Raw genomic sequence first — 18613 nt, forward strand, 5'->3', positions numbered from 1 at the left:
GTCTGTGAGGAAAAGGTATAAGGTCCAGACAAACCTCTATTGCACCATGTACTACAGAAAGACCTCTGGGCCTGATAAGTCCTATGAGAAACAGTTAATGAGTCTCACTAACACTGAAGTTCTCTTAAAATGTCTGTACTGTGATAAGAGGGGAAATAGCGTGGCTACTTGTCTCCTACCACAGCCTATTCTGCAAATATACAGGCAGGATACTGTACCTTGTGTTTCGATCACCCAGAATCCCAAGATATCATGGCATGAGCTAGGAGAATTTATCACGAACTGGGTCTAACTGACAGATGAGAAACTAAAATCCAGAGGGATTCAGAGGTATAGGAGGCATAAGGGAGAGAAAGATGGGTGGAGACTCGTGCAGGATTTAGAGCCAGTCAATGGGGCCGTATTACCGAGGGCCCCGGTGGTCCCAGACATGCATGTCCTCCTGAACGAGCTCTACCCAGAGAACAAGGTATTTTCTGTTATCGATAACAGTAATCCTTCTTTCCCATTCCCTTACACAAAGACAGTCAGTTCTGGGTTGCATTTATGTACACGGAAAAAAAAAAAAAAAAGGTACACATACACTAGGTTATCCCAGGGATATTTATTGTGAAAGTCCAACTACCTTCTCACAAAGAATGTCCAATAATTTGTCTCGGTTTGTACCTCCCAGTGGGAGTTAAATTCTCTTGTATGTGGATGACATTCTGGTAGTAATGTATGTAAAATTACCATGGTTCTGATGCATTTCCTCGCAGACCAAGGTCAAAAGGTCAGCAAAGACTAATTACAACTGTGGAAAGAAAAGGTGAAATACCTGGGTTACATTTTATCTCAAGAAGGTAGACTTTTGCATGAGATCCGAAAAGAGGCCATCCTTCAAGTCCCCAAATCACATACCAAAAAATAAATGATGTCATTTCTTTGCATGGCAAATGTCTGTAGAGCATGGATAGCAAATTATGCTATGGAGGTGGTGCCTCTTTCTGATCTCATCTATGGTTCACTAATGGCTGCAAAAGATTCCATTCAGTGGAATGTGCAAGCAGAGGATGCATTTACGAAGGTAAAGCACCTCATTGTGGGTTATGTTTAGCCTTCCCAATTACAGTAAAGCCTTTTCTCAGACTGTAGATTGTAAGGAAGGATCTCACGGATGTTCCCTTTCTAGATGCTGACATTACCTTTTGTGTTGATGGGTCTTGAAAAAAGGACGATAAAGGGGTAAATCAAAGGCATACGCTATAGTAACACAAGACCAGGTCATGGAAGCCAGACCCCTTCCCAGTTCCTACTCTACACAACAAGCTGAAATTATTGCCCTATTCAGGGCCTGTAGTCTAGGGGAAGGGAAGAGAATAAATATTTATACAGACAGCCAATACGCTTTTTCTACTATACACATATTTGCCCAGCAATGGAAAAATAGGGGTATGATTACGTCCACAGGTAAACCAATCTCACATAGAGATCTTATCCTTGCCCTTCTAGAAAATGTACAGAAACCAACACAAGTGGCTATTTGTAAATGTACAGCACACAGAAAGGGAACAGATCCAATTACTCTAGGAAATGCACTAACAGACAAAGACCGCAAGGGAAGCTACTACAGGACCGCAAAAAACACACATATACTATACAGGTCCCCAAGAAAATTATGAGGTACGGAAAGCTATTGATAAAACATGGTTATTAGAAATGCAGAAAACATCACCGACAGGTGAAAAACAAAAGTGGTTATCTAAAGGGGCAACGCTGGTCCATGGTATATACACAAGTACAGAAGGTAAACCCATCTTACCTACATCACTGTTTAGATATGCTGCGTTATTGAGCCATGGGCAAGCCCATATCTCAAAAGGAGGGATGGTGCAGGTGATCAATAAGGTGTTCACAACATATGGGTTTACGAACGACTCTAGAAATTTTTGCCTCACATGTCCGCTTTGTACCAGATACCATGCTCAAGGTGCCCTAAGACCCTTAAGAGGTAATTTCCCACAACCCTCTTATCCCTTTCACACGATATGCATGGATTTTATGATTATTGTTGTTTATAAAGTGGGTGGAAGCTTTTCCTGACACACCCAAATGGACAGTCAGTAGCCAAAGTACTAATCAAAGAGGTGATTCCATTTCATGGGATCCCCTCTGTGATTTACAGTGACAATGGCTCCCATTTTGTAAACCAAACAATACAACAAATTGGTAAATGGTACAATATTGACCTAAAAAAAACAAAACAAACCACTGTGTCTACCACCCACAATCTGTGGGCACAGTGGAGAGACACAATGGTACCTTAAAGAGTAAACTAAGAAAATTGTTGAAGGAAACAGGGAAAAATAAATGGGTTTAGTGTTTGCCAATGGCATTATTATTATTATTATACAGGATTTATATAGCGCCGACAGTTTACGCAGCGCTTTACAACATTAGGGCAGACAGTACAAGTACAATACAATTCAATACAGGAGGAATCAGAGGGCCCTGCTCGTTAGAGCTTACAATCTAGGAGGGAGGGTCAAGTTATACAAAGGGTAATAGCTGTGGGGAATGAGCTAATGGAGAAAATAGTGCAGTTGTTAGATGGAGGCAGGATAGGCTTCTCTGAAGAGGAAAGTTTTCAGGGATCGCCTAAAAGTGGATAAAGTTGGAGACACTCCGACAGATTGGGGTAGGGAATTCCAGAGGATGGGCGAGGCTCGGGAGAAGTCCTGGAGGTGGATATGGGAGGAGGTGATGAGGGTGCTAGAGAGCAGGAGGTCTTGGGAGGAACGGAGATGGCGATTAGGTTGGTATTTTGAGACTAGGTTAGTGATGTAGCTGCGGGCAGAGTTGTGGATGGCTTTGTAACTTATTGTTAGTATTTTGAATTTAATTCGTTGGGCGAGTGGTAGCCAATGGAGGGATTGGCAGAGAGGGTAGTTAGAGAGGGGTAGCAGACACTGAGCGGTTTGTAAGGTGGATGAGTCTGGCAGCAGCATTCATGATGGACTGAAGGGGGGATAATTTGTTTAAATGTAAGCCAATGAGGAGTGAGTTGCAGTAGTCAAGGTGAGAAATAACCAGGGAGTGAATCAGGAGCTTTGTGGTTTCATTGGTTAGAAAGGGACGTAGTTTAGAGATGTTGCGGAGGTTGAGGCGGCAAGCTTTGGAAAGTGATTGGATGTGGGGCTGAAAGGAGAGTTCAGAGTCCAGGATAACACCTAGTACTCTGACATGTGGGGACGGGTGGATGGTTTTGCCATTGCTCTTGACAGAGAAGTTGGGGGAAGAGGAACGTGGGGGAGGAAATATTATAAGCTCGGTTTTGGACAAGTTGAGTTTGAGGAAGTGGTGTGACATCCATACAGATATGTCGGTTAGTAAGTTAGTGATGCGTGAGGAGACTGATGAAGTGAGTTGAGGGGTGGAGAGATAGATTTGTGTGTCATCAGCATAGAAATGATATTGAAAGCCGTGAGAGGCTATCAGCTGACCCAGGGAAGAGGTGTAGATTGAAAATAAAAGAGGTCCAAGAACAGAACCTTGGGGGACCCCGACAGAGAAGGGAAGAGGAGTGGAGGAAGTAGAATTGTAAGTGACATTGAAGGTGCGTTGGGATAGGTAGGATGAGAGCCACTGAAGAGCACAGTCACGGAGACCGAGGGAGTAAAGTTTTTTGAGGAGGAGGGGGTGGTCAACCGTGTCAAAGGCAGCTGAAAGATCCAGAAGTAGGAGTACAGAATAGTGTCCGTTGGTTTTTACAGTTAGTAGGTCATTTGTGAGTTTTAAAAGAGCAGTTTCTGTGGAGTGTTGAGTTCTCCTTTTACCATCCAAGAAGAAACATCTGCCAAGTCGAGAACCGAGTACCTAGCTCATCGATCGAACTCTGATCAACCCTCGGACAATAATTGCAAGTATTCTTTCTTCCCAATTCTACCTTATTGCTTTGTGGCTGTATATTGTCTTTATCTTTTTGAAACATCTTTTTTCTGTAAATATTTTATTTGCATCAACTTTGACCTTTTCATAATAAACCCTTATGTTGAAAAGTGTTAACCTTGTCTCTAAAGCTCTTAATGCAAGCTATAAACGAACCTGCCTCTTGAAGGGCGCTACTGTTGTAAAGTAAGACTCTGAGCAGACCTGTCTGTGGTGGCAGTGTGTGTGGCAGACGCTTATTCTAAAATTATAATTGGTATTGCAAAATTACGAGTCTCCCCCGGCTCGGTCTTTTAAACGGGGGTGGTGGCAGTTAAAGGGTTAATTGTGTAATTAGCCCAGTGACAATCACTCTCAGGCTGCTCGCACCTAGATTGTGGTCCTGCAAGCTGGAAAATCTTTGTGCTGGGCGCAGCTGAGAGTGGCATTGTTACGTAAGTGACAGCGTGATGTGAGGTTGGCCGGTCCTTCGTTGCAAGTGTAATGGAAATTTGTAAGTTCTGTATATAATTGTATTGTATTTTGTATGTATTGCACACTGCCCTCACTGTGCAACAGCACTAATAATGTTTTCAGTAAATGTTTACATTCTTTCGAGTCCTGATTAGAATAAGCCTGCCTATGTAACGCCCCTTGTTACTATAAACCTACAATTGTAATATTAATGTGATACCTACGTAATCATGTGCATAAAAACCTTCAATTGCGTCATAATAAAGCAGAACAGTAATTTGGAAAGATGCTGAGCGTATCTTTTGTGTCTGTTCCCTACTGCAGTAGTTATTATTAATTTGGAACCACTAATCAATATGAGGATAGGAGTTGCCTATCATCAATTTAACCGAGTCAGCATGGCGAGCTTTGCCTTAGGAGGGGATTCCAGGTGACCCTGAGTATCCGAAACGAGGAGCTTGAGACGATCCAGGAATTTCTGATAATCAGCCGGCTGAGGTAAGCCTTTTGCTTACATTTGAGTTATCAGACTTCCTTGATCGGTAAGGCATTTTCGGGACAAAGGGTACCTATTTTACTCCCCTTAATCGAACTGTATTGATTGGTGGTTATATGTTATGTTGTCCCTGTCTACTGTCCATCGGAGTGTTATAGATAAGAAAGGGAAGAATAGTGCTGTTCACAGGTATATGTAGTACATCTGCTAGATAAAGTAGTTTAGAGGCAAGAGGGTATAGGCACAAGTAGAGAAGAGAGAAGACTGGCCAGTCATTATGGGCATTGAATTAAGTAAGGGAATGAAGGGTAAGAGACCCTCAAAAATGCCCAGCGCAAGAGGAGCGCTACATATGAACCAAAGGTGCGGTTCCGCCTATACTGAGCCCCTAGATTAATGGTTAAAGTGGACAGGGATCCACATTGGGTAACTGGGTTACCAAAGTCCACAGGGACTAAGAATCATGCAGAGTAAACAGCCAGAGAAACAGCTATCTATGTGAGCAGGATGGATCAAGGGTGACATTAACACTAGACAGAAAGGGACATTTTCATGTTAAGTTGTGGGATGAATTTGGAGTCAGGCACTATAACTATTAGAGTCAGAAACAGAGAAATGAGAGTTAAAACAGAATACTTTATATGTTGTCAGAGAGGGAAGATGGGATGAGCACTCTGGCTGCCCGTCTGATCATAGAAGCTAGATATAAAAGATATCTGAACAAAATAAAGAAAGTAGAATTTAGACAGGAAAATATTAAAGAGTTAAAAGAAAGTGAGAGAATGATATGCACATGTTGTGTACAAATGGGAAAAATGTAAGCGATTTTAGAGAGATATTGGTGTGTGTGCGAATGCTGGGACCTTTAGTTCTATTGCTTGTGTGTGTCATGTACGCAGATGTGACCCCCTCCTTTGTGCTCTCCTGAAAGAAATGTGGCTGGGATGAGAGGTTAGTGATAAGCTGGAAGGACATCATGCCAATTCCAGTTTTTTAGACAAAACATTTATAACAAAATGTGCCGGGTTAACGAATCTAATGGTAAACAATGTGATCACAATTATTTTGAATCTGTTTTCCAAACATGGTAAAATGAAGGTTACATTTAACCGTGTGTTACACAAATTGAATATCCTTTGATAGTGGAAACAGTGCATTTAAAAAAGGGAAATTAAGTAAAATTAAGTAGTAATGAGTATTAATTTCTAATATGAGTTTAACAATTTTATTAATAATATAGATATATTGAAACTGGTTTAGACAACCTTTGGTTGGAAATGAAATCCAGGTTATTGGGGAAATTTGTAATGAATGAGATTAGTTTAGATTAAGATAACAATTTTGTAATTTTACATTTATACAATAAGCCCTTATTGAGAGAAAAAAAAAGATTAAAATGAGGTTGTTATTTGGAATAAAGCTGCCATAATATTTAACAAAGCCAAGATGGATGGAATACATAAGAAGTTCTTCTATAAAAATGAAATTTTAAGGTTTTTGATAATAACTTGATGTGCGGTCCATGATGTAAGAGTAATATTAAATAAAATTTAAATATAACAGACCCATCACATCAAGTCCACACACCCTGTTAGGATAGATGCCGCCTGCAGCCAGTTGTTTTATAGTTTTTGATGCTTTCTGGTCCATCATACAGATTCTTGGTCCTTTTGTTTTTATTTATTTTTATTTTTGAAATCCAAAGCAGAATGTGTGGATTGTGAAATGATGTGCCCCTTTTTCTTGTAAGTACAGTGGTATAAGCAGAAGAATAGTTTGGATTTATGGGCATCTCTCCATGACCGCAGGGTATTGTTATCATTTATTATAATATTGCCAGGAAGAAGTTGTCTTTTGAAACATGAAACTGGAGTTCTTACACAAACAGTGTGATAGAAAACAAGCCATTGTAATATATTTATGCAAGCTGGACCCAGTAATGAAGGGTTCACCCCGATATATCAGAGCTGCAGTTTTTATGCAAAGGTGCTATTAGACAAAGTTAGATATTGTTTTGGTCAAACATTTAATTTTTAATGGTCCGACATTCTGTGCAGCAAATATACAGATAACTAAATGTTTGTCTAATGAAAGGTTTAAAATATGAGTTTGTTTATGTACAAATCTAACAATGAAAAATGCGTATATTTGAATCCAGCTACCTTATTGCCTCTATTGGAGGAGGCCGGAGACAAAGGAAGACACGTGTGTTAAATTGATGTGGGAATCAGCTGCTGTGAGCCCAGTGCAGGACACACTGCCTGAAGACCCAGATATTACATTTTTTGTAGATTTGAGTATGCAGTTTATCACCCAGAAGGATACTCTGTATTCAAAGTCATTGGATCCTTTTTCCCCAGCTCAAGAAGCAGAGCTCCATGTTTTAGCAAAGCCTGTGAGCTATAAAAAGAGTGTATATTTATATAGATATTCGAGATATAGAGAGCTTTTGGTTCCATTTGAAGGGCCAGAAGTTTGTTTTTACTTCGGCAGGTAAACCAACCAAGCATGCCAAGTTAATTTGATCGGCTGTTTTCAGCCTTCCAGGTTCTTGCTGAGGTAGCCATATTAACTTTCACACATGGAAGCAGACCAGGTGACTAAGGATGCTGCATTTACAGCCCCGGACACTTGATGGGTCTGTGCAACTCACAGATTCCACCCTAGTTCTGGCCCAGTATAGCTGGGATTAATAATTCAACTTTAAGGACCCCAGAACGAGAAGAACAAGTGGTCCACAGGGGGCAACTTCTTATGAAACAGGACTTTGGAAAAGGTGATCATTTATGTCTGCCAGCCACCATTTTCCCTCCAGCTTGACACATGGACCGTGCCATCAGTCACAAGAAGTTATGGCTGCCTTAGTAAATGAGCGTGGGATAGAGTCAGGGTTCACCACAGTTGTTTTTATAACACACCACTTCTTGTTTTACCTGTTACCAAAGGTGTTACCAAAAGCTGAACATCCCTCCCAGAGATTACATAAAAGATATATCCAGATGCCCAAGTTAGGATCTTACCAGTATGCATTTTGTCTGTATGGACATGTTTTTTGGATGTCCAGTGGCAAATGCTACTGCAAAGGCCACAGTAAAAAGTGTTATCAGAAGTAGTTTGTAAGTACAGAGTGCCAGAAAGTACAGAGAGTAACAGAGGAAATAATTTTTTATAGGAGAGTCCTTAATAGAAGTTTTGAGGTTTTATTTTTACACCCCTTACTGTCTACAATGTAGCGGACAAAGTAGAGTAAGAAACTAGAAAACTTTTGCCTGAATGTTTTCTTATATTTTATCAAGCCCCTAAGGGGGATGTTGGACTCTCTCCCTATGGGATTTGGTTTGGGAGTGTGTTACTCACTTGCTTATATTTTGTCTCAGCAGCTAAAGTCCTCCATTCGGATCTCACAGAGAATGTTGCTGATCTTTTAAGGTTTTTTGACAAACTCATTTATGTGTTTTCTCCCCAATTCCAGATCCTAAAAGTTTGGAAGGATCTAAAACTAAAGCCAGGTGACTTGTGGATTGTTAAGAGACATTTATATATAAGGAAAAGTTTGGAGACTCAATACAGCATCTATTTCATGTACAGTTTTTGCAAAATGTGAAGAAAAAGTCACCTGGATCCACACCAGACACTGCAAAAATGACTAAATTAAAGAAATCTCTGTGCTTGATTTGTTTCCCTCTTGTGATCACAGTCTAGGGTACTTTTTTATTCAATTACTTTAATTGTAAGGGATATATATATATATTTGAAAAGTAGTTCAGCCAAGTTGAAGTCATATTTGTCTTTTGTGCGTCTTCCATTTCATGTAGAATTGTCTGTGTTTACATATGCTGATAAGTCAGCATGCCAACAATTAAGCTAGAAGGCCATTCTGGCCACAGGAGTGTACAGCCAGTACTCTGTAAATATGTCTTATCAATCATTTGTTTTTCACAATGAAAAGTCATTTTGGTAATGAAAAAGTTGCTTAGCTATTATTTTCTCCACAATGGAGTTTTTGCTTCTTTGGCCAGGACTACCTCCACCTAAGCGTGTGGAGGTTCCAGGTTAAATGTGATAGCAGGTATGGTTAGTGATCAAAATATTGATCAAAAGAGGGGAGACTGGCTCCCCGTCGGGGAATCGAACCCCGGTCTCCCGCGTGACAGGCGGGGATACTTACCACTATACGCAATTGTAATATTAATGTGATACCTACGTAATCATGTGCATAAAAACCTTCAATTGCGTCATAATAAAGCAGAACAGTAATTTGGAAAGATGCTGAGCGTATCTTTTGTGTCTGTTCCCTACTGCAGTAGTTATTATTAATTTGGAACCACTAATCAATATGAGGATAGGAGTTGCCTATCATCAATTTAACCGAGTCACAAGTTAGCGAGGAGGGCAGGGATCTGACACCCGCGTTCGTCACATATATGGCATTGTTGAGTATAAGAATTACCCCTACTGCTAAAGGACTAACACCGTATGAAATGCTGTATGGTAAACCTTATTATATTCCACAACTAGCCACCGTTCCTCTCCCTAAAGAGGAAATAGACTTGACTTGTATAATAAGAATGTTTTCATAAAATATAACTGGGTCAGAATGTGTAAATGAGAAAAAGAGTTACCCTAAGACTAAAATGCAAAGTATACCCCCATCAGTACAAGCATTACCAGGAAATTTTACTTGTTTTTCTAACAATGACAGTAATGGTACAAATGTTGGCACCCTATCCCCTGAATATTGTGTAATTACAACCCGTACTACGGACATTAAGTACCAACTTAAATGGTTTCAGGAACAAAAACAGCAATTGGCTGATGTTTGGTGGCTGTGTGGAGATAAGAGACTAAGGCCCAGACTACCACCTAGATGGGAGGGTAGTTGTGCCCTTACCCGATTGCTGCTTCCCTTTTATATAGTTCCTATGAGTGATAAATCAATGAAACTACCAGGTAAATACTTTTTTAAAGGAATTAAGCGAGAAACACCACAAGGATCATTTGACAACTGAGTTTATATAGACGAAATAGGTGTTCCACGAGGAGTTCCAGATGAAATTAAAGCGCAGATTTAAATAACAGCAGGACTCACCTCACTCTTCATATGAGTCCAGCCCAACAAGAACGTCGACTGGATAAACTACATCTACTACAACCAGCAGAGGTTTGTGAATTACACCAGAGATGCTATCAAAGGCATAGCAGCACAATTGGACGCCACCTCTTTGATAGCGTGGCAGAACCATATAGCGTTGGATATGTTGCTGGCAGAAAGGGGCGGGGTATGCAAAATGTTCGGCACCTTCTGCTGCACTTTTATTCCAAACAATACGGCACCTGATGGAAGTATCACCAAAGCCTTACAAGGCCTACAAATGCTATCCGAAGAATTAGCTGAGAACTCTGTTGTAGAGAACCCCCTGACAGGACTTTTCGAAAAATGGTTTGGTAAATGGGGTGATCTTGCAAAAAGTTTGCTTATCTCTATTGTCATGGCAGCTGTAGTTCTTACATTGTGTGGATGTTGCTGCATTCCCTGTATTAGGGGAATTCTTCAAAGACTGATTGACACATCTTTAACAAAAACTATGCTCCTCCAGAGCAACACGGAACTATACTCGGAACCTGATGATGAATTTACAACTCTCGCTAAGGACTCATCTGTCTAAATGATAATACCTGGTAAAATGAAATAACCTGGATATTTGAAGTATTGACATTATGAGTATAAAAGGGGGAAGATGATAGAGAAATTATACTTTAAATGTCAGTTATGAAAGACGCCATTTTGTTTATCATGGCCTAGAAATAAACTATAGATAATATGGAGTCAGCAATATGTAGACTCAGCAATATAATATGTCTAGATCTGCAGTTTTGCATATATCCTGTATTTTTGTGTTGACTTGGGGAGTTTTCAAGTCAGTATCCTGTAACCATTGTTAGATGAAGATAACAGTCTGTAACAGACACTTCCACCTTTCCTGTTATGTCCAGAATAAAGTTGAAAATGCATGAGACTGGGCATGTTTTAAGACAGGAAAGGGGGGTGTCCAGGGCTTATAAAAAAGACATGTACCACAGTATTTTCCTTAGAAATGACGATGACAGCATGAAGATGTAATGCTATTCATTTCTCTTGCATATGCAATAAATATTACCTTGATGCCCGAGGACGGTCTGAGATGGTGAATTATTTCCCTAACACCTTCCCCTCTGCCTTTGTCACCTATGCTGGTAACCGCTCTGCCTCCTTCCCAATCTCCAGAGGGACCAGGCAGGGTTGTCCCCTATCACTGTCTCTATTCATTTTGGTTCTAGAGCCCTTGGCCATTGCCCTTCACAGTGACCCAAACATCTCTGGAATTACGTATGCCGGTACACATCATAAATTCAGCCTCTTTGCAGATGATGCCTTCTTGACCTTTACTAACCCTCCGACTACCCTACCTAATCTCCAAGCCCTCCTCTCCCGTTTTTCTGCTTTCGGCTACAAGTCAACCCTCACAAAACTACTGCCTTGAACATCTCCTTGCCTCCCTCAACGGTGACCCAGCTATGAGCCTTCTTCCTATCCTTGGAACTCTTCCTCCCTGGACTACCTTGGCATCAAGCTGACCCCCCCACTACTCAACCCTTTATGCCACCAATTACTTACTCTTACTAAGATCACTCACATCTTTAATGCAATCTTGGCAATTCATCTCTTTATCTTGGGTAGGCCGCATTTACGCAATCAAGATGACCATCCTCCCCAAAGTTCTCTATTACTTCCGCACCCTTCCAGTCCATGTCCCCTCCTTTTTTCTATGCCTACTACAGAATAGGATATTATCCTTTATCTGGGCTTACCGGTGTCCCCGAGTGTGGCAATCCACCCTTTAAAGGCATAGATTACGAGGAGGTCTCGAGTCCCTACCTTGACCAAATACTACCAGGCTGCCCAGATCTCTCAACTGACTTTACTCCATGCAACCATGGACATCCCGTTGTGGGTGCTTCTTGAACTCCCTAATTGTGCCCCAATTCCCCCTTCAGCCTTGCTGTGGCTCCCTCATAAGCATCGCCCTCCCTCTCTTAGCCCCCTTATGCACCACAGCTTAAAACTTTCAGACTCCGTTCGCTACTTGGGCAATCTTATGTCTCCCTTTCTTCCGCTTCTCAATCTTTTCAATAACACCCTGTTCCCACTGAGCTCCTTTTCCTGGTGGTCCACCCATGGATTTACGGAGGTTGGCCACTTCCTTTCATCCTGCACTCTTCCCTCCTGGTCTTCCTTCCAAGATTCCCACGAGGTACCCCCTGCGGAATTTTTCCGCTACGCTCAACTAATCATTGAGTTTCTTTGCTGAGACGTAACTCTTCTTATCCTTTCCATAAAACATTTTTTGAACATTTTTGCCTTCATTCCCCTACTGCCCCAGGTGCTATCTCAATGAGTTATCCTTCTCTAAATGCTATAGACTCCCCTTTGGCTGCATTCTATAAGTTGCAGTGGGAGATGGACCTGGAGATCTCTATTGGTTCAGAGGACTGGAACAAGGCCTGGTCCTCCATGGCTAAGTGCTCCTTGAACATGGCTACTCTGGAATCGGCGTACAGTTCTTCTACAATGGTACTGGGTCCCCACCTGGATAGTAATCTTGAACCCATCCTACAGCGACCTGTGCTTCAGAGGGTGTGGCCAACGAGGAGATGTAGTACACATCTTGTCTTTTCCTTTTTCTTTCTTTTCTTCGCTGCTGATATGGTGCGTCTGGTCACCCTCAGACTCTTCTGCTTCAGGTGACCCTGGGTCCTGAACTTGGGGCCCTTTTTTCTTTTCTTTTTTTTTTTTTTATAAGCTAGCGGCCACTGTTGCTAGATCCCAAAATTTTTCTTTTTCTTTTCTTTTTTTCTGTAATTCTCCACAGACTGCTCACTGTGACCTGTTCTGGGGGTGTTAAATAAACCAGTACAAGCATTAGCCTCCACTGTACACCAGTGCACCTGTAACCTGGGCCCCTGTTGGACAGCCCTTAGGCCCTGGTGACCCATATGGACCTTTGGTTTTCCCTCTAGGTCGCCCAGTGGACAGTTAATACTAATAAAAATCCTTTCATTGGGCCTTTCCAGCCCGCACCTCTTTCTTATGGTTATTATGCTGTACCCCTGCGTGGGTGATTGTTAAGATTAGGGGTGCAACGGATCAAAAAACTTACGGTTGGGATTGTTCCTCGAATCAGAGTCATGGATCGGATCATTTTCAGATCAACAAAAAAAAGACAAGACAAATAAACATAAGTTTTGTCTTTTTGTTTATTAACACTTTTAAATTACTTGAAAATATATAAAATCAAGTTAAAGTGCACAAGGCATAATATCTTCTTTTTAACATAATGAAAAACAACTTAAAGTGCAACATAAAAAGGCATATCTCCTTCCTTTAAACATGGACCAATGGGCAATGAGCCAAAAACAACTTAAAGTGCAACATAAAAACAGCATATCTCCTTCCTTTAAACATGGACCGATGGGCAATGAGCCAAAAAAAACTTAAAGTGCAACATAAGGCATATCTCCTTCCTTTAAACATGGACCGATGGGCAATGAGCCAAAAACAACTTAAAGTGCAACATAAGAAGGCACATCATCTTCCTTGAAACATGGATAGTGAAAGCCTAGTATGTCCACATCATCAAAGAAGAATAAAAGAAAGAAAGCAAAGCATTCCTGAGCTTATAATTTCAAATTCTTTTTCAAAAAGACAAGGATGTCTACATTGTCTGGGGAGAGTGTGGACCTCGTTGCAGTTACTATGTCCCCTGCTGTTGAGAACACTCTCTCGGAAGGAACTGAAGACAGCACTAAAGAAAAGGCACAGCGAGATAGCATCTTGCCATTGTGGCAATATGAGGGTATTTACACTCATTGCTTTTCCACCATGTTAGCGGATCACCATCCACTGTAATGCCGCTTGCTGCCAGGTAGGATGCCACCTCCTCTTTGATGATGTCAGCAGGAGTCTTGTTGTCTTTGCTGGCAAAGGTCTCTCCAAAAAGCTCTGCCATCGCCAACTTCTTTTGTGGAGGAGAAGAGGAGTCCAAGTTTGCTCCTGTTGGCTCTGCAGCTTGACCCTGCAGAAAAAAAAATGTTGATTAATTAAACCTATTATTTATTTTCATGTTTCATAGACATGAAAAATGTGTCAATATTATTGCCACATTCTTCATGTCTATGAAACATAAAAATAATAACACGTGTTAATGAATTTTCTGTGGGTCATATTCTTAGCAAGGTCCGATGTATTAATTTTATCAGGCCTTGTCATGATAGGTGTTCTTTCACTTTTGCTGGAGGTGATGGCATCTAATACCCTGTGTTTAGGTGTTGGTGGAGAGAACAGAATATTAAGTGGTTTTAGTCTAGTTGATGGATTGGGATATGGGGGTCTCGTGGTGTCAGACTCAAGAACCTTGTGACCAGTCTCAGGAGGGTTTGAGGTGACTTGGTGAGCTGGACTCAAGCAGGTTTGAGATGGCAGAAATTTGATGTTAGCAACTTGGGATATAGATAAGTATCCTTTGTGCGAGGGTGACCTTTGTGGTTAATTACTGCACCTTCCCCTGCTGGTGAATGCAGTGAAGGCTAATGTACAGGATTTAAAGCATCTTATGCAATTGCTTTCAAATTTTTGTCTGTTGACACTGTTGTGGCTTAGGACAATTTACAATGTTTTTCTTGGAGGGTCATCAGAGGCTGTCAAAATAGGAACTTGGGGGTAACCTCTCCATGTTGAAGCCATGTGACCTGGTCAGGTTCACGGGGTCTGACATGGAGATGTAATGCCTTTTTTGTTTATGTTTCTGCATGGAGTCCCCTTGAGAAAACATTCCAGACATGTCGTTGGAAATAAGGTCCTCTTCCCTACATCCATGGTCTGAGGCATGTAGTAGAGTGCATGGGGACACTTGGCAGAATCTGGAAGCCTCCTTTACCATGAGAGGTCCCCAGATATCCTGTAACCCCCCCCCCCCACACACCATGAATAAGAAAGGAGTGCATAATACATTTTAACTCTTTCCCAAAAAATGGACATAGAAAAAAAACACATACATAAAGTATTTTATTTTAAAAAAAACACAACCAGGGGGCGTGGCCAGATGTGATCAAAGCAAGACGTGATTCTTCTAAGCTCCGTATATCCTGCTGCTAAATACCCCGTTTAGAGCCCTTCAGACCGACTCTTACCTGGCAGGCTGCTTGGAACTAGGTAGGGGAGACTCCAGAGCACACAAAGATGCCGTCCTTGTCCGCAAAAAAACCCAAGGAGAGCTGTCAGAGGAAGATCAGAGGCAGCTCCAGTCCCAATGTGGAGGAGACGCTGGTCCTGCCCCTGCCATCTTGGCTCCTATGTTGTCCTCACAGCGCGCCAAGCAGCAGAGCGCAAGGATGGAGCAGGAATCAGGCTCGGGACGGTCTAACGGTGCGCCGGACCTTTTACCAGCACCTATACCTCCCGAACTGGAGATAGATACAGCGGCAATCACAGGCCCGATCCTGGAGGCAATCACGGCCTCCAAAACAGAACTCATGGGACGCATTGATTACCTGGCCTCTGAATGCAATTTGATCAGACATGACCTAGACAAGATCAGAGGAAGGCTCACAACTGCAGAAGACCGCATTTCTGAGGTAGAGGATGCCACACATTCCCAGGGCTCCCAGCTGTCTGAACTCAAGTACATGGTAAGATCCCTCCAACACCGTGCTGATGAGGCTGAGGGCAGACAAAGGAGAAATAATGTGAGGGTGCTGGGTCCGCCTGAGGGTGCAGAAGGAGCTAAACTGGTACTCTTTGCTGAACAATTCTTTAAAAACCTGCATTTTCTAGAGGATCTTCCGCCTACATACATGGTGGAGAGAGCACACCGGGTTCCTACAGATGCTAGACCCCCTGACCCAGGCCTTTCCTGGTCAGGTTTCTAAACTACAGAGAATGTGATATCTTCCTGGCTGAAGCAAGGAACCACCAAGATTTAAAGTTTGAAAATGTTTGCATCATGCTCTTTACTGATTTTTCTGTGGAGACATAGAGGAAACACTGTTCCTTCACTGAAGTATGCAGAAGATTCAGAGAAAAAGAAATAAAGTACAGTATGTTGTATCCCAGCCACCTATGGGTTCAATACAAGGGCTCAGCCAAGTTCTTTGATACTCCGCAAGATGCATCTGATTGGCTAGATGGCAACCCTTAACGTCTCATGTGAGTCTAATCCTCTCTGTTTATGGCCTGTTATATTTTTGGTTCTCTCCTCTTCCCTTCCTTTTTTTTTGGTTCCTGACATACATGAAGAATTCTTAAAAGTCATAAATACATCCCCACTATCTGTGGTGCTGACTAGCACTAGAAGGTGCAGTCGAGAGTTTTTTTTTTTGTTTTTCGTCTCAAAGATGGTGCTCCAACCTGCGGTTTGAAGGAGGCTCCACTCCTATACTTGGTGGGCACCGAGTTCTGCAGGAAGAGACAGAGTTTCTCATCTAACAATGCCGAACTATCAACACCAACGGTTGGATCTCTTCAGTTTTTTCGTTCGCTGGTTACAAGTTGCATACCGGACTGTTTTTGTTTTTTATTTTTGGTTGTAAGTTTCTGGTATAACAGTGGGGGGTGGGGGGGGGGGGGCTGGAGTTTACCATCTAGCATGTTCCTTGAATGTTTTTTTAGATATTCAGCAACAAATTCTGCTCTAACTTTGAAAGTGTGTCCCAGGGGTTGGAAAGCTTCTGGTTCATATATACTATATGACTATTCATCTGTTTTTTACTGATGGATAGCAGCCTCAAGATAGTGTCCTGGAATGTACGGGGATTTAGTAGTAAATTTAAAAGAGCAGCTGTTTTTCAGTACCTTAAACAAATAAAGCCGCAAGACTTGGATCCAAAGGGCATTTCACTCTACGTATTCTACATACGCTAGAGGGACCTCCATCCTGATTAGCAAGGCTGTCCCTTGCACCGTGTTCTCTGACCCGGGGGATCGATATGTGGCTGTGGTACTGGACATAGTCTACCAAAAAATGTTGATTGTCAATATATACCTGCCCCCTCCTATACAGATACAAGTGCTTTATTGACCTTATGGTAAAACTAGCTCCCTTTCTTAACCTACCCACCATACTTAAGGGAGACTTCAATGCCATTTTGGACCCTGCACTAGACTCGTCCAATGCCAATAGACCGGCCTCAACTGATCTGTGTACTTGGATGTCTGGGACAGGTCTCACTGAGCTGTGGCATTGGAGGTATCCCAATGTTAAATCCTCTTCCCACCTATCTGCTACACACAGATCATCTGCCAGAATTGATTTAGCATTTGGCAACCCCTCACTGCTATGCCCTGTACACACGGTCGGACATTGATCGGACATTCTGACAACAAAATCCATGGATTTTTTCTGACGGATGTTGGCTCAAACTTGTTTTGCATACACACGGATGCACAAAGTTTTCGGAATTTCTAAACGCCAAGAACGCGGTCATGTACACCACGTACGACGAGACTATAAAAGGGCAGTTCAGTACTAAGCGCGCCACCCTTTGGGCTCCTTTTGGTAATCTCGTGTTAGTAAAAGTTTGGTGAGAGACGATTTGCGCTTTTTCAGACTTGTGGTTTTCAGATCGTATTTGTGCTGTTCAGTTTGTGCTTGTGGGTTTGTATCTGTTCTTCAGTGCGTGCAGCAAGTTCCCATTGACTTGCCATTGTGTTCTTGTTCGTGCGTTCTGATTTTCAGGTCGCTCTTCACAGGCCTTGCTGTTCTTCAGTGCGTTCTGTTACTTCGTTCTGAGCAGCCGACCGTTTTCTAGCCATGTTGCGTGTACGTACTCATCGTAGAGTTCGTGCTGTGCGGGGGCTTGGTGTTGGGGTTCTTACTTTGACACAAGCCCAGTCCATGAACAGGGTGGGGAGGAGTTCATGGACCAAGAATTGGTTGCTCCAGCGTGACCAGTTCTGTCACATGCCTTTGCTCCGTGAGATCCGTGAGAATAATCCTGATGATTTCAGGAACTTTCTCCGGATGAGGGACCCGTATTTCACCGTTTGTTGGCTTTGCTGACCCCCTATATCAGCAGGCAGGATACCTGCATGTGCCAAGCCATCACTCCGGAGCAGAGGCTAGTCGCCACCCTGCGGTACTTGGCGACGGGGAGAAGCCTGCAGGACCTTAAGTTCTCGACAGGCATCCCCCCCAGGCTCTGGGGATCATTATCCCAGAGACCTGTTCTGCCATCATCCAGGTCCTGCAGAAGGAGTATATTAAGGTAAGATTTTTATCCTTTAACATCAGATTTTATTGTATTTAATGTTTGATAATATATTGTATTTCTTTCCTCATTTCCTAATTACCATGATTGTAATATGCTGTGAATTTTGGGCCCCAAAATCATTTGGAACCCTCCCTCCCCCCAACTGCTAAGTCAGCTGATACCAATCCTCTATCTGCTGACTTTGCCAAACCCATACACACTATACCCACCTCTTTTGTGGTCAGATTTATGGATGAATTCCCCAAAGCATGTAGTGCAAGGGCCTACCTGAATACCTTCAAATGGTACTGTTGAAAGTTTTTGGATCCTATTCTTATCTTGATAGGTAATAGCAGAATGTACAAATGTGCTAAAATGTGTACAGTGCGTATTTATATCTTTGTATTATGACACTTCTTACCTGTCCATTGGGCTACCAAAAGTGTAAAGTAA

Source organism: Aquarana catesbeiana, linkage group LG12 (genome assembly GCF_042186555.1).
Source record: "Aquarana catesbeiana isolate 2022-GZ linkage group LG12, ASM4218655v1, whole genome shotgun sequence".
In the NCBI taxonomy this organism is placed as follows: Eukaryota; Metazoa; Chordata; class Amphibia; order Anura; family Ranidae; genus Aquarana; species Aquarana catesbeiana.